Source organism: Equus asinus, chromosome 4 (genome assembly GCF_041296235.1).
Source record: "Equus asinus isolate D_3611 breed Donkey chromosome 4, EquAss-T2T_v2, whole genome shotgun sequence".
NCBI classification, from domain to species: domain Eukaryota; kingdom Metazoa; phylum Chordata; class Mammalia; order Perissodactyla; family Equidae; genus Equus; species Equus asinus.
The window spans coordinates 33,298,462-33,310,438 of NC_091793.1; positions in this window are offsets into that span (position 1 = coordinate 33,298,462).

Sequence of the window (11,977 nt, forward strand, 5' to 3'; positions counted from 1 at the left end):
TCTTATGGTGATTTTGCCCTTGTTTTCAAACAATGATCTTATTACCTATAGCATATGCTTAAGCAATGTTTTTTATATTGAGCTGTTTTTTTCAATTTTTCAAAAAGGCAATTATGTTATATACAACTTCTGAGATTTTCTTGTCACTCAACAATATGTCTGACTCATCCATGTAGTACATAGTCGTGGTTCATTCATTTTCACTACTGTGTAATATCACATTCTTGAATGATTCGTTTTATCCATTCTCCTCTTGATGGTTATTTGCATTTTATACAGCTATTTTACTTTCTTTTCTTTTTGTTGTGATGAACAGTGCTGCTATAAACATTCTTATACACGTCTCCTGATGCACGTAAGCAAGTGCCGCTCGAATTTTTATCTAAGAGAACAACTGATAGGTCCTAGGATATGTGCATGGTCATTTCCATAAGACAACGGCAAATTGTTTTCCAAAGTGGATGTACCATTTTATTCTCTTACCAACAATGTATGAGACATGATTGATCTACATCTCTCCGACAACTGGAATTATCACACTAATTGTTCCAATCAAATGGATATAAAATGGCATTTCCTTGCAGTGGTGATTTATAGTAACCTGATTCCTAATTAAGTTAGCTATCTCTTCACAAGCTTGTTGTCTAATGGCTTTCCAATAGGTTTGTTAGACAATTGTACTAAGTAGCCTAACAATGAGTAATTGATTCTGGGTAGGAAAGTGTTTCTAGTCAAACATTCTCTAATTTAGTTTCTAGATTGTTCGCTTTTTCATAAACAACAAATTTATCAACATTCGATCCATATAGTTTGACCTGCATGGTTGATCCATTACCGTCTGCTGTATACTTACAGTTTTATCACCTAATAACTCCAGAAATTCCATGGTAGAAGCTGGGTGAATCTCAAAGGCAAGAGATGTTTTCTGAATGTTTCTGATCCTTTCATTTATATATGGAAGTTATTTCCAACTTGTTGGAGGTTTATGTGAATTATGGAATTAAATTACGTTAGATCTAAGATCTGTTCGTAGGGTGGGTGTGAATTTTCGTCTATGTCTTCAAATATTTCTGTGATTCTTTGGGGCCTGAAATATACAGATCAACATTAGAAAACATGCCTAAAGATAATTTTCTTTTTCTTTCTTATTAAGCAGGGATTTATTTGATTCCTAGAAGACCTAATTTATAAAAGAAATCAAGTTGTCTAAAAATTGCTTAGAAAGATATAAATCACTATTCTACTGACACTGTCATAGTTAGGAGTAGCAGGAAACATCTACAATTCATTTCGTGGACTCCAGTATGGAAACACCAGTTATTCCTCATCTTGTCGGAAAGGTTGTGGGGGATGGTCTGATAACGTTGCTGTTTTTTCTTCCCTTGGGTATCCAATATCAACGAACATTCATCTCTGCCAGGTATCAGCTAGTCAAGAAAATAATTTAAAATCCAGAATTACAAAATCCTAAGAGACAAGCTGTCTCCAGTCCAAATTCTAGGGCCACCACCTTGCTTGAGGGCTTGTGGCACCTCTCCAGGTAAAATGATGATATATTTCATATCTTGAGTAATGATGTGGCCCCACTTGGGGAAAACGTTGAAATTATGTAGCCAAAACTCAATTATTAGCCTCTCAAAATACAGAGTTTTTTCTTTTTGTAATGAGAATTTGCTATCGTTTTTGGCAAAAATTAGAGCTAAATTTGTTTTTGGAACTCATTTCAAATGTATCTTGCTATGTACTAATCAACATACAATTGCTTGGTTGCTTTCCAGAAAAAAAAAAGAAAAAGGTATTCCAGTTACAATAATATCTCCTCATAAATTTACTCTAAGTCAGTTTGAACAATAAATAATCCTTAGATTTCTTACATCTTTCACTGTATGATTTTATAAGAGCTAAAGAAAAATAGGTCAATCTGTATCATTTAGTTGAGTATCTTATTTCTCCATTTCAAACAATGTAGACTTTTGTGATTATTCCTAGTATGAGCATACTGCTATCCATAAATGAAATTAACCTTTTTGTAAATTGAATAATTTACACAAATTGGTCATGCATATTTCCATTTAAAGTGTCCACGATCGATGTGCTACTGTTTTAAGGCATCTTCTATGTAGTACATAACAGGTTGCCTTCAGTAGATGAAAGAATGTCGCACAATGGTGCCAGAGTGGTAGATGGCTGGGGCAGATGAGAAACAGGAGAGCATAAGTAGTTAGTCACAGCTCCAAATGGGACTTTGGCAATGGAGCAGCACCCTGAAATCATTCTTCAAACCACCTAGTGTAAAATCACATCCAAAGAATTAAACTCCTGACACACAGTATGTGTGAAATAGTATGCAGCAAGTACTCAGTGAATTCTGACTCTGTTAGAGGGTATATCTCTTCATTTCCCATTCTCCAGGGTAAAATACTCTTCTGGAAGATTTTAACCAATTCACTGACAAATATTTATTGAGTGTCTACCATGTGCCTAGCACTTCGAAAGAAACAAACAAATCTTATCCTCAAAAAACTCGCAATTTACATGAAAAAGAAAGACACAAGTATATAGTTAATAGTTTTTAATTTTTTTTAATTTTGTGCTTTCTTTTTCTTTTCTTTTATTCACTTAGTCATTCAACATACCTATGTTTATCACATACTTAATGCAGGAAGTACCAAAAAGCCGTGTAGGGGGTAAAAACATAAATGATATGACTTCTCTCTTCTTAAACTCTTCTTAAAAGAGTTTCAAGTCTACTAGGAAAGGTAAATATATGCATACAAGTAACTACAATAAGAGCACCAAGCTTTGAATTGGATAAAATGAGTTGATACATTTAAGAGATTCAGAACAACAGGCAGGGGTAGAGGAGCAGGAATTGAAGGAAGGTGGTCAAAGGTACAAACTTCCAGTTGTCAGATAAATAAGTACTAGGGATGTAATGTACAACGTGATGACCGTAGCTGACACTGCTGTCTGGTGTATTTGAAAGTCGTTAAGAGAGTGGATCCTAAGAGCTCTCATCACAAGGAGAAAAAATTTTTCTTTTTCCTTTTCTTTGTATCTATATGCCATGATAGATGTTAACTCAACTTATTGTAGTTGTTTCATAATATATGTAAGTCAGATCAGTATGTTGTGTACCTTACACTCATACAGTGCTGTATGACGTATATGTATGAGATACAATGTAATTGACATTATATCTCAATAAAACCAGAAAAAAATTTTAAAAATAAAATGATGCATTTCAATATGAAATCAAAAAATAGAAAAAGCAGAACAGTGCTTCACATATAGAAGAACTCATTAATTAATTATTATTATCATTTTGCTAATATTATTAGAGATGGATCTACGTCGATGTGCTGGAGTTTGTCAAATGGCGAAGAGAAAGAAGGGCGTGGCTTCTAACTACACGTTAACGTCCCTAACTCTGTGTCTGTTTATAACCTCCACCTCTCTCCTAAATTCAGATCTATATCCTCGACTTTTTATGGGCCCTTTCCCTGGATGACAGCTTAGGGGCACTAGAAGGAAGCTGACAGCATACAGGCAGCAGGGGACCACAAGAAAGGATGAGACTGTTAATAGAGAATAGAAAGAGAAGACCAAGGATATAAACTTGCATATGCGTAAATTTCGGGGATAATAGAAGAAAGAAAAACCAAAGGAGAGAACACATTCAGAGCATTCAGGGATAGTAAAATATCACAGATGCCAAAGTGAAGACAGAGGCTTTAGGGCAAAATGGAGACATTTCTAAGGTCAGACTGCTCCCTACATGTTACAGGAGGAGCTTTTTTTTTTGCACTTTGAAGCATGTCCAGAGATAAGTGTGAAATTTTCTGAAAGTCTATGCAGGTCAAGCATGTACCATAATGAAGTACTCTTTACCCCAACCTCTCCTAAACCAAGGACATTTAATCGTTTGTGGAACTTGAGGGATTATTTTATGCACACTTTTCATCAACACCAGCAGCCATCGTACGGTAATTTAAATTTTGCGGAATAAAATCGACAGCTGGTGAGGGCATTGCTGCTTATCTTGCAGAGCTGTGCCATCTGTTTCTGTGGTGCAATTTGCAAATTATCCTAAATGACATATTTCATGATCATATCATATGTGGGGTTCATGCTAAATCCCTTCTAGTGATGTCCTTGGTGGATCTAATTGGCATTTATTATAGTTTTGGAAAAACGCCTAACCAATGAGATAATATCGCTATATAGCACAGAAATTATCATATAAATATCTGTAACATACAGGAATAATTCTCAGTGCTGAGAGCTGCTAGAGTAAAATTACATAACCAGAGATATTTCAGATCCGTGGTCTCCAACCTCAGCTATTGCCAGGCTATATTTCCTGTGTTCATCACCAGTTCCCTTTCACTTTCCCCCAGAGGCTACAGTACAAAATTCACTCATCAAAACCAGACTTGATGCCTCCTCCCTCACCCCTGCTTATGGACTTTATAGTCTGCTTGGTCAAGAAGGTGAGACTGAAAACAACAGCTCTTCCCACCCTTGTCGCCTAGGGGAAATATACCTCGAGTGTGTTTCGTCCATCTGCGTCCTTTCAGCATTCCCTCCTTTCCTAGGAAAAGATTTCCTCTTTCTGTTTAAAGCTCTCTCTCCTTTGAATTCCAATTCTCCTCAGGAAACTTGTTCTATCAGTAAACTTCCTCCTCCTCCTCCTCCTCCTTCTTCTTCCCCTTTTTCCTCTCTCTCTCCTTCCCCTATCATCTTCTTTCTCACTCTCTTCCTTTCTCTCTTTTCCTGGCTCCCCTGGATATTTCCCTAAAATTGATGTGCACGTTTACGTATATATCGAGAGTTAAGTCTCTCCAATCTTGAATAAAGAAATACCTCTTGGGGCCAGCCACATGGTGTAGCAGTTAAGTTCTCACATTCCACTTTGGCTGCCCGGGGTCCGCCAGTTCGGATCCCAGGTGCAGACATGGTACCACTTGGCACGTTACGCTGTGGTAGGCGTCCCACATATAAAGTGGAGGAAGATGGGCATGGATGTTAGCTCAGGGACAGTCTTCCCCAGCGAAAAGAGGAGGACTGGCAGCAGTTAGCTCAGGGCTAATCTTCCTCAAAAAAAGAAAAGACAAGACAAGAAATGCTTCTCTGTGACCTCATACTCCCCTTTACCTCGACTTTTTTACTGTCAAACTCCTTGAAGAATTTCCTGCTACTTGCTATCTCTACCTCCTAATAAGAAATTTATTCTTCACTCTGCTATGATCTGGTTTGTGCTCCCTGCCTCCACTGGAAATGCTCTTGCCAAGGTCACCAAGGACTTTTGTATTTCCAAAGACAATGGATCATTCTCGGTTCTTATCTGACATGACTGTCTGCAGCATTTGACCCGTTTGACTAGTCTCTCCTCATTCTGGAAATTTTGTCCTTTCTATGTCTCTGAAAAACCATACCTCTTGGTGCTTTGTACCTTCATAGATGCCAGGCCCTCCTGGCTTTCATTGGGTTGATTTTCTTCTCCCACCTTGGTTTGACTGGTGCTCTGGTTCCAGAATACATGGAATAGAACTTAATTCCATTTTGTGCTTCCACCAGAGCTACCAATATAGTCAACGTTCTTCTGTTACAACTGCTGTGTTCTGAACGCCTGCCTTTAAAAAAGGAATAGGAATAATGCAAACCAGACCCCTAGCCAGGGAGAGATATGGAAAAGAATGTAGGAATTGATCTATGTTCTGTAACGACTCGTGTAGAATTAAGTCTGATCTATGAGTAATTAAGATGTTCTACTTGTTTGGCTCTTGATTCAAGGTCAGTAGCTGCAAAATGATGAGCAAGTATGGTGCAAATAAAGGCCCTTATAACATGGAGTTCAGCATACGGAGTTAAAAACAAAGAGTAATGGGAGGTAAATGTGGGCAGGTAGAAAGCAGCCTAACCATGAAGAGCCTTGTATGTTATGCCAAGACAGTAGTTCTGTGTATTATAAGCAATGAAACAATGTATGGAAGTTGTTTAAAGACATATGGCAGACCTCATGCCCAGAGATTTTGAATCATTGGGTCTGAGTTGAGGGTCAGGAAAAAGCTCTCATGTAATTCTGAGGAAGCTCTTTAGTTGAGAAACATTATGCTAAAGAGTTTGGATTTTAGGAGAAAAATTATGTAACTAAAATAATTGGCATAATTAAAAATTCATGATTACCAACATCAACAGGGCTCTCAGCACCACTTAGCAATCTAACCACCTCTCTCCAGATAGCTCCTACGCTCACTCTCTACAAGCTGCAGCCATCAGATACAGACTCATGTTCCCCCGACCAAATTCACGAAGTTTCTTCTCTGGATCCAACCTTCCTTTTTTCCTTCCTGTAGCTATAGAATCAGTGTCCCTGTCTAAGACTCATCTCTCCATTTATGTTGTGAATGCCATTCCCTGCCACTCTTTCAGGGACTTCTTTGGTAATAACCTCCAATGCTTGATTCTTTAGATTATTTCTCTTTTTTCTAGTGGATATTTCTTATTGGTATTCAAATGTGCTAGCAGCTCTAGAAACCTTGAAGAAGAATAAGAAGGAGGAGGAGGAAGAGGAAGAAGAGGAGGAGAGGTCCCATGACCTATAACTCTCTCCAATTACCGTCCTTTCTCTTACCTGTTTGTCAAAGCCAAATGACTTGAAAAGTTGCCTGCTTCCTACCTCCCATTCTAACTTCTCTCAGCACACAACTAAAACTTCTCTTGCTAAGCTCAAAATGACCAATTTGTGGCTAAACATAATAGATACTTCCAGACCATTTGGACCTCTCAGCAGAATTCGACACAACTGACCACTGCTTCCTCTTTGAAAGAATCTCTTCTCTTGGCATTTAGGACTCCACCTTCTCCTAGATTCCATCCTATTTCTTTAGTCCCTCCTTCTCAAGATCCTTTTTTTTTTTTTTGGTTCATTATTCCCTACTTAACCTCTAATTGTTGGAATTGCCCATGGCACCACCCTGAGCATTTTTTCTTTTTATTCTACATTTTTGTTCTTTCTATCTATGAGTTTGTTTCTGTTTTGTTTTGTTTGTTTGTTTGTTTTGTTTTTTAGGTTCCACATATAAGTGAAATCATATGATGTTTGTCTTTCTCTGTCTGAATTATTTGACTTAGCATAGTACCCTCTAAGTCTATCCACGGTGTCACAAATGGCAAGATTTCAATGTTGTTATGGCTAAGTAATATTCTATTGTACATATGCCACATATTCTTTATCCATTTGCCCATCAATGGACACTTAGGTTGCTTCTATATCTTGGCTGTTGTAAATAATGCTGCAACAGATAGGGGTTGATATATCTTTTTGAGTTAGTGTTTTCATGGTCTTTGAATAAATATCCAGAAGTGGAATTGTTGGATCATATGGTAGTTCTAGTTTTAATTATTTGAAAACCTCCATATTGTTTTCCACAGTGACTGTACCAATTTACATTCCCACCAACAGTGCACAAGGGTTCCCCTTCTCCACATCCTCACCAACACTTGTTATTTCTTGTCTTTTTGATAATAGCTATTCTGATAGGTGTGAAGTGATATCTCCTTGTAGTTTTGATTTGCATTTCCTTATTAGTGATGCTGAAGCTTCTTTTCACATGTCTGTTGGCCATTGGATATATTCTTTGGGAAAATGTCTATTGAGGTCCTCTGCCCATTATTTAATTGTTTTTTTTTTTGATACAGAATTGTATGCGTTTTTATATATTTTGGATATTAACCCCTTATGCGCTATCATTTTCAAATAGCTTCTTTTATTCAATAGATTATCTTTTCATTTTGTTGATAGCTTCCTTCACTGTGCAAAAACGTTTTAGTTTAATGAAGTCCAGTTTGTTTATTTTTGCTTTTGTTGCCTTTTCCTGAGAGGACAGATCCAAAACAATATTGCTAAGGCCAATGTCAAAGTGCTAACTGCCCATGTTTTCTTCTAGGAGTTTTATGGTTTCACGTCTTACATTTAAGTCTTTAATCCGTTTGGAGTTTATTTTTGTACGTGGTATAAGAAAGCGGTTCAGTTTCATTCCTTTGCACTCTTTGGAGACAGAAAATGGAATAGTAGTAGTTCCCCAGTCGGTGGGCTGGGGAACAAGAATAAAGAATGATTGCTAATGGATACGAGTTGGGGTTTCTTTGGGGGTTTTGTAAATGTTCTAAAATTAGACTGTGAGGATGGTTGTATGACTCTGAATAAACCGAAAACCACTGAACTGTGAGACAAGCAAACAAACCCAGTTTGTAGTAAACAATAATAGAGACAATAACAAATATTTCAAAAACTCAACCCAATACCACGATATTTTAAACAGCTGAGAAAAAGGCAGAAACTGTATTTCAGGGCATGGAGGGTGAATACAAGCACCCATGGAGTGTCCAGGAAATCTAAATTGCTGATTCCAAGTTCCTTGATCTGGCAAGCTCCTCCCAAGAGCATAATGTTCATCCCTCTGGCGCGTAAAATCAAGCCCAGACAAGCGGGCCATTTTCAGGGCTGCGTTTAAAGTCAAACAAAAAATACAGTTTCATAGCATCTTTGGGTTGTGGTTCCTGGATCAGGCTGGGATGCTGAGTGTCAGGGGCAAGAGTTTCTTTTCTGAGCCTTTAGTATCATAGTATTGAGCACTCTCTGAAGCGGCTGTTGGTAGGAGACGGTAGTAGGACAATAGAGGAGAAAGGGTACAGCTAAATGCTTCAGAGGAGAGCATTCAAGATGGTGAGCAAGATTAGAAGAAGCAGGAAAGAGAGAGTAAAGCCAACAGGATGCAGAAAGAATACTGGGACAGGAGACAATGAGGATAGAATAGTGACAGAAGGATAACAGGATACGTTAGAGAAATTTTGATAAGGTTGAAAAGTTTAGAGGAGAGGAAAAATGTAGGAAAAAATGGAAAAAAGACAACAAAGAGGTTTTTTTCTTTTAACCCTCCTACATTTTTTCCTCCCCAAAATTGATAAATGTGGAGACAAGACATTTGGCCCTGCCTTTTGCTCTTTGCTCCACCAATAGAAGAGGCACTTTATGCAATGCTCAAAGTGATGGAAAAATACACAGAAGAATCGGGTTAGCAATACAGCGGTCCAATCTTCTATAATATAGCAATTCTGGAAGAGCAGAGGGGAATTCATGAATTAGCTAAGAAATAAATACAAACTATTTTCTTCTATAAATACTTATTATTTATAATAAGTATTAACAGCAAAAATAATCATACAAAATAAAAATTACATATAGAAAAATTTGTTGACTAAAAGTTGACAGAAGCAAACTTTTTGATAAAATTTCTATCTGCAAAATTTGATTTGGAATAAATGAACTTGGTAGATATAATGTCCATCAAACAAAATTTCCAATCTGGTAGATGTTATCATTGTTGATATGACTAAAAAACTTGATTAGAATGATTTCATTTTCATTGAAAATTTTACATGGAAATTAGTGATTCTGATGAGAATAATTTCAGCAAAATAAAAATCAACATTAAAAAATTGGGTATGATTTGAGTGCTAGGTAGGAAACTGATTAAGGAAGTAAAATGGGGAAAAAAATCTTCTCAGTCTAGATTTCTTTTGTTCAAGTACATGCTTTTCTATGTGCTCTGGGGACACTCCTGGATGTGTGTATGCTGACACAGAATGAGCCCCTGTGTGCCTATTTTCTAAGGAAGCTTGATCTAGTTGCCCTTCTTATGAGCAGCGTAAATTCAAGAGAATATGCAGCCCGTATTCCCTGGGTTTGGCATGAGGAAGCAGCAGATGATCTAATAGATTTCGTTGCCTCTAATTTTTGTGACTAATATAGAGGTTCTGTTTTGAAAACACCCAGATCTGGCTCCATTCTTGTTGAGCTAAGAACAAATCTGGAACAAAATGTACTCTCCCCCAAGAGCCAAGCCATCAGAACCATCCTAAGGATAATTTTGAAAGACATAGCAGACCAAGAATAGTTCAGAGTGGCCGTGAAGCTTGCCAAAGGCCTTAAGCAGCTCAAAGTGGTCTTATTAAATTCAGGCAGTGGGGCTAAGAGAGTCCTTAAATGTTAAGATGAGGGGCTCCTCCTGTTCCCTGACTTGAGGTTTCCCTACAGAGAGACCATCACTAGACAAATAGTCCTGTCTCTTGCCTATGCGCTCTCTTATTCTTCCTCACATGACTAGTAAATTGAAAGAAGGAACTGGGAAAGCTCCTCTCAGCTCCCTCCTCTGACTCTCTTTGGAAGTCAGTCTACTCTCAAGGAAGAAGCAATCTGTGTTTCTTGTCACCATAAAGTTTACAGTGGCATAGACTCCTCCTGCCACTATTTCCATGTTAAGAACACCATGATTTTCCTACCTCTGCCTGGTGAACAGATGGAGAAATCCGTCCCATTCTGGGATAGAGAATTAGGGAATCCATTTGCCACAAATGTAAGCCACACTCTCCAACAGACCTTTGTCTAAAATAAAGATATTGTGGTGATCATCCTGACTCCCATTTTTTAGATAGTTGAAAACTCAGACAGGAAGAGAGGATTGTTATTTATTGACTTTATTATTAAAGGTCCAACATAAACTCCATTTGCCCACTTCTCCCTTTTTGGCTATTTTCTGTCATGGAAACCCGTGGAATTTTTGTTCACGGTGTGTGTACGCGTGTATTTTGTTTGTTTTTCCCTTTATTTTTAGGCAAAGGAAATAAAAGTAGGAATTTGGGATGCAGTTAGAGTTTCGGAGACTTTACAGAACTTACAAGCCACAGCTTCTTTAAATCTCAAGGACCACAAAAATTCTAAGGAAAAAAAGAGGGATATGGGCTATGACAAGAAGCTGAAACAGGTGATACAGGGAGACATGTGTTTACCAGAAACTGGTTTATTTCATGTAGGAAGGACATTTAAAACAAATAGGACATATTTTAACATCTAATCTGCGGGTAACATCAAATAAACAACATTTTCTTGAATAAATCTCCACTTCAAAGCTCAGAGCACACCCATATGTTTTTTGTGAAATTGATTTCAGATTTGGAAAATGCGTTTGAATATCATGAGGCTTAACTTTTAAATAAAATGGGCATTTACTAGTAGTATTATTACTTTGCAAACAGACTGGGAGGTTTCCCTGTAATTCCAGATCATAATTTATTCAATAATAAAATGGAAATACTCGACAAGGGAATTGTATGTACCGCAGGGATTAAATTTCTGTTTATGCTTGTATTTGCCATTAACATCAATAAACACCAAAAATTGTTACTGCAATTAAATGCAGAAAACAATAAAAAAAGATCTTTGAGAAACAAAGTAGAAAAGCTCTGAGACATGAAAATGAAGGGTGCTCCTGTGGCTACATGGAGTGGCCTCAGAGGAAACTGTAAAGTGGATGGATTTTGTCTTTCATCTTTTTCTTCCTCTGGTTCATCTCCTTAGGCACTTTATAATCTCATGCCCCCTTTCAGGGCTTTGAACTCTGCCTTTCTTGGCTGAGACAAGAAGAAGAAAGCACCCCTACCCACTTTTCCCCAAACACTCCAGTCCATTGGCTTACTTCTACATGTTCTTCAAGAATTAGTTGAAATGTTCCCTTCTCTGAGTTAGAGAATCTTCTCTCTTTCTACAGTTTCCTGCACATACCCAATAGGGAAGAATAGAAGTGATGTCTTAGCCCAAAGGGTAAAATGTGAGTGTAGGAAAAGTCTGAGCAGATAAGGCTTCTCATAACCCCATGGTCGCCACAGACACATTTGCCTGCTCTGCCTTCACCAGGCCTTACTAGCTCTATCACTCCATTCCAAGATGAGAGAAATGGAGAGACAGAAGCCCTCTCCATGGGTATTCCTACTGGTAAGAGAGGATCCCTATTCAGAGCTTCAACCTGGAGATTGTCTAACTCATCGTCTGCCTTAAGGACAAGGCAGTAGGTGCACAGAGAAAATCCTCCAATCGTTTTAACCTACACCTAACACAAAGTTTCATTGAGGTTAC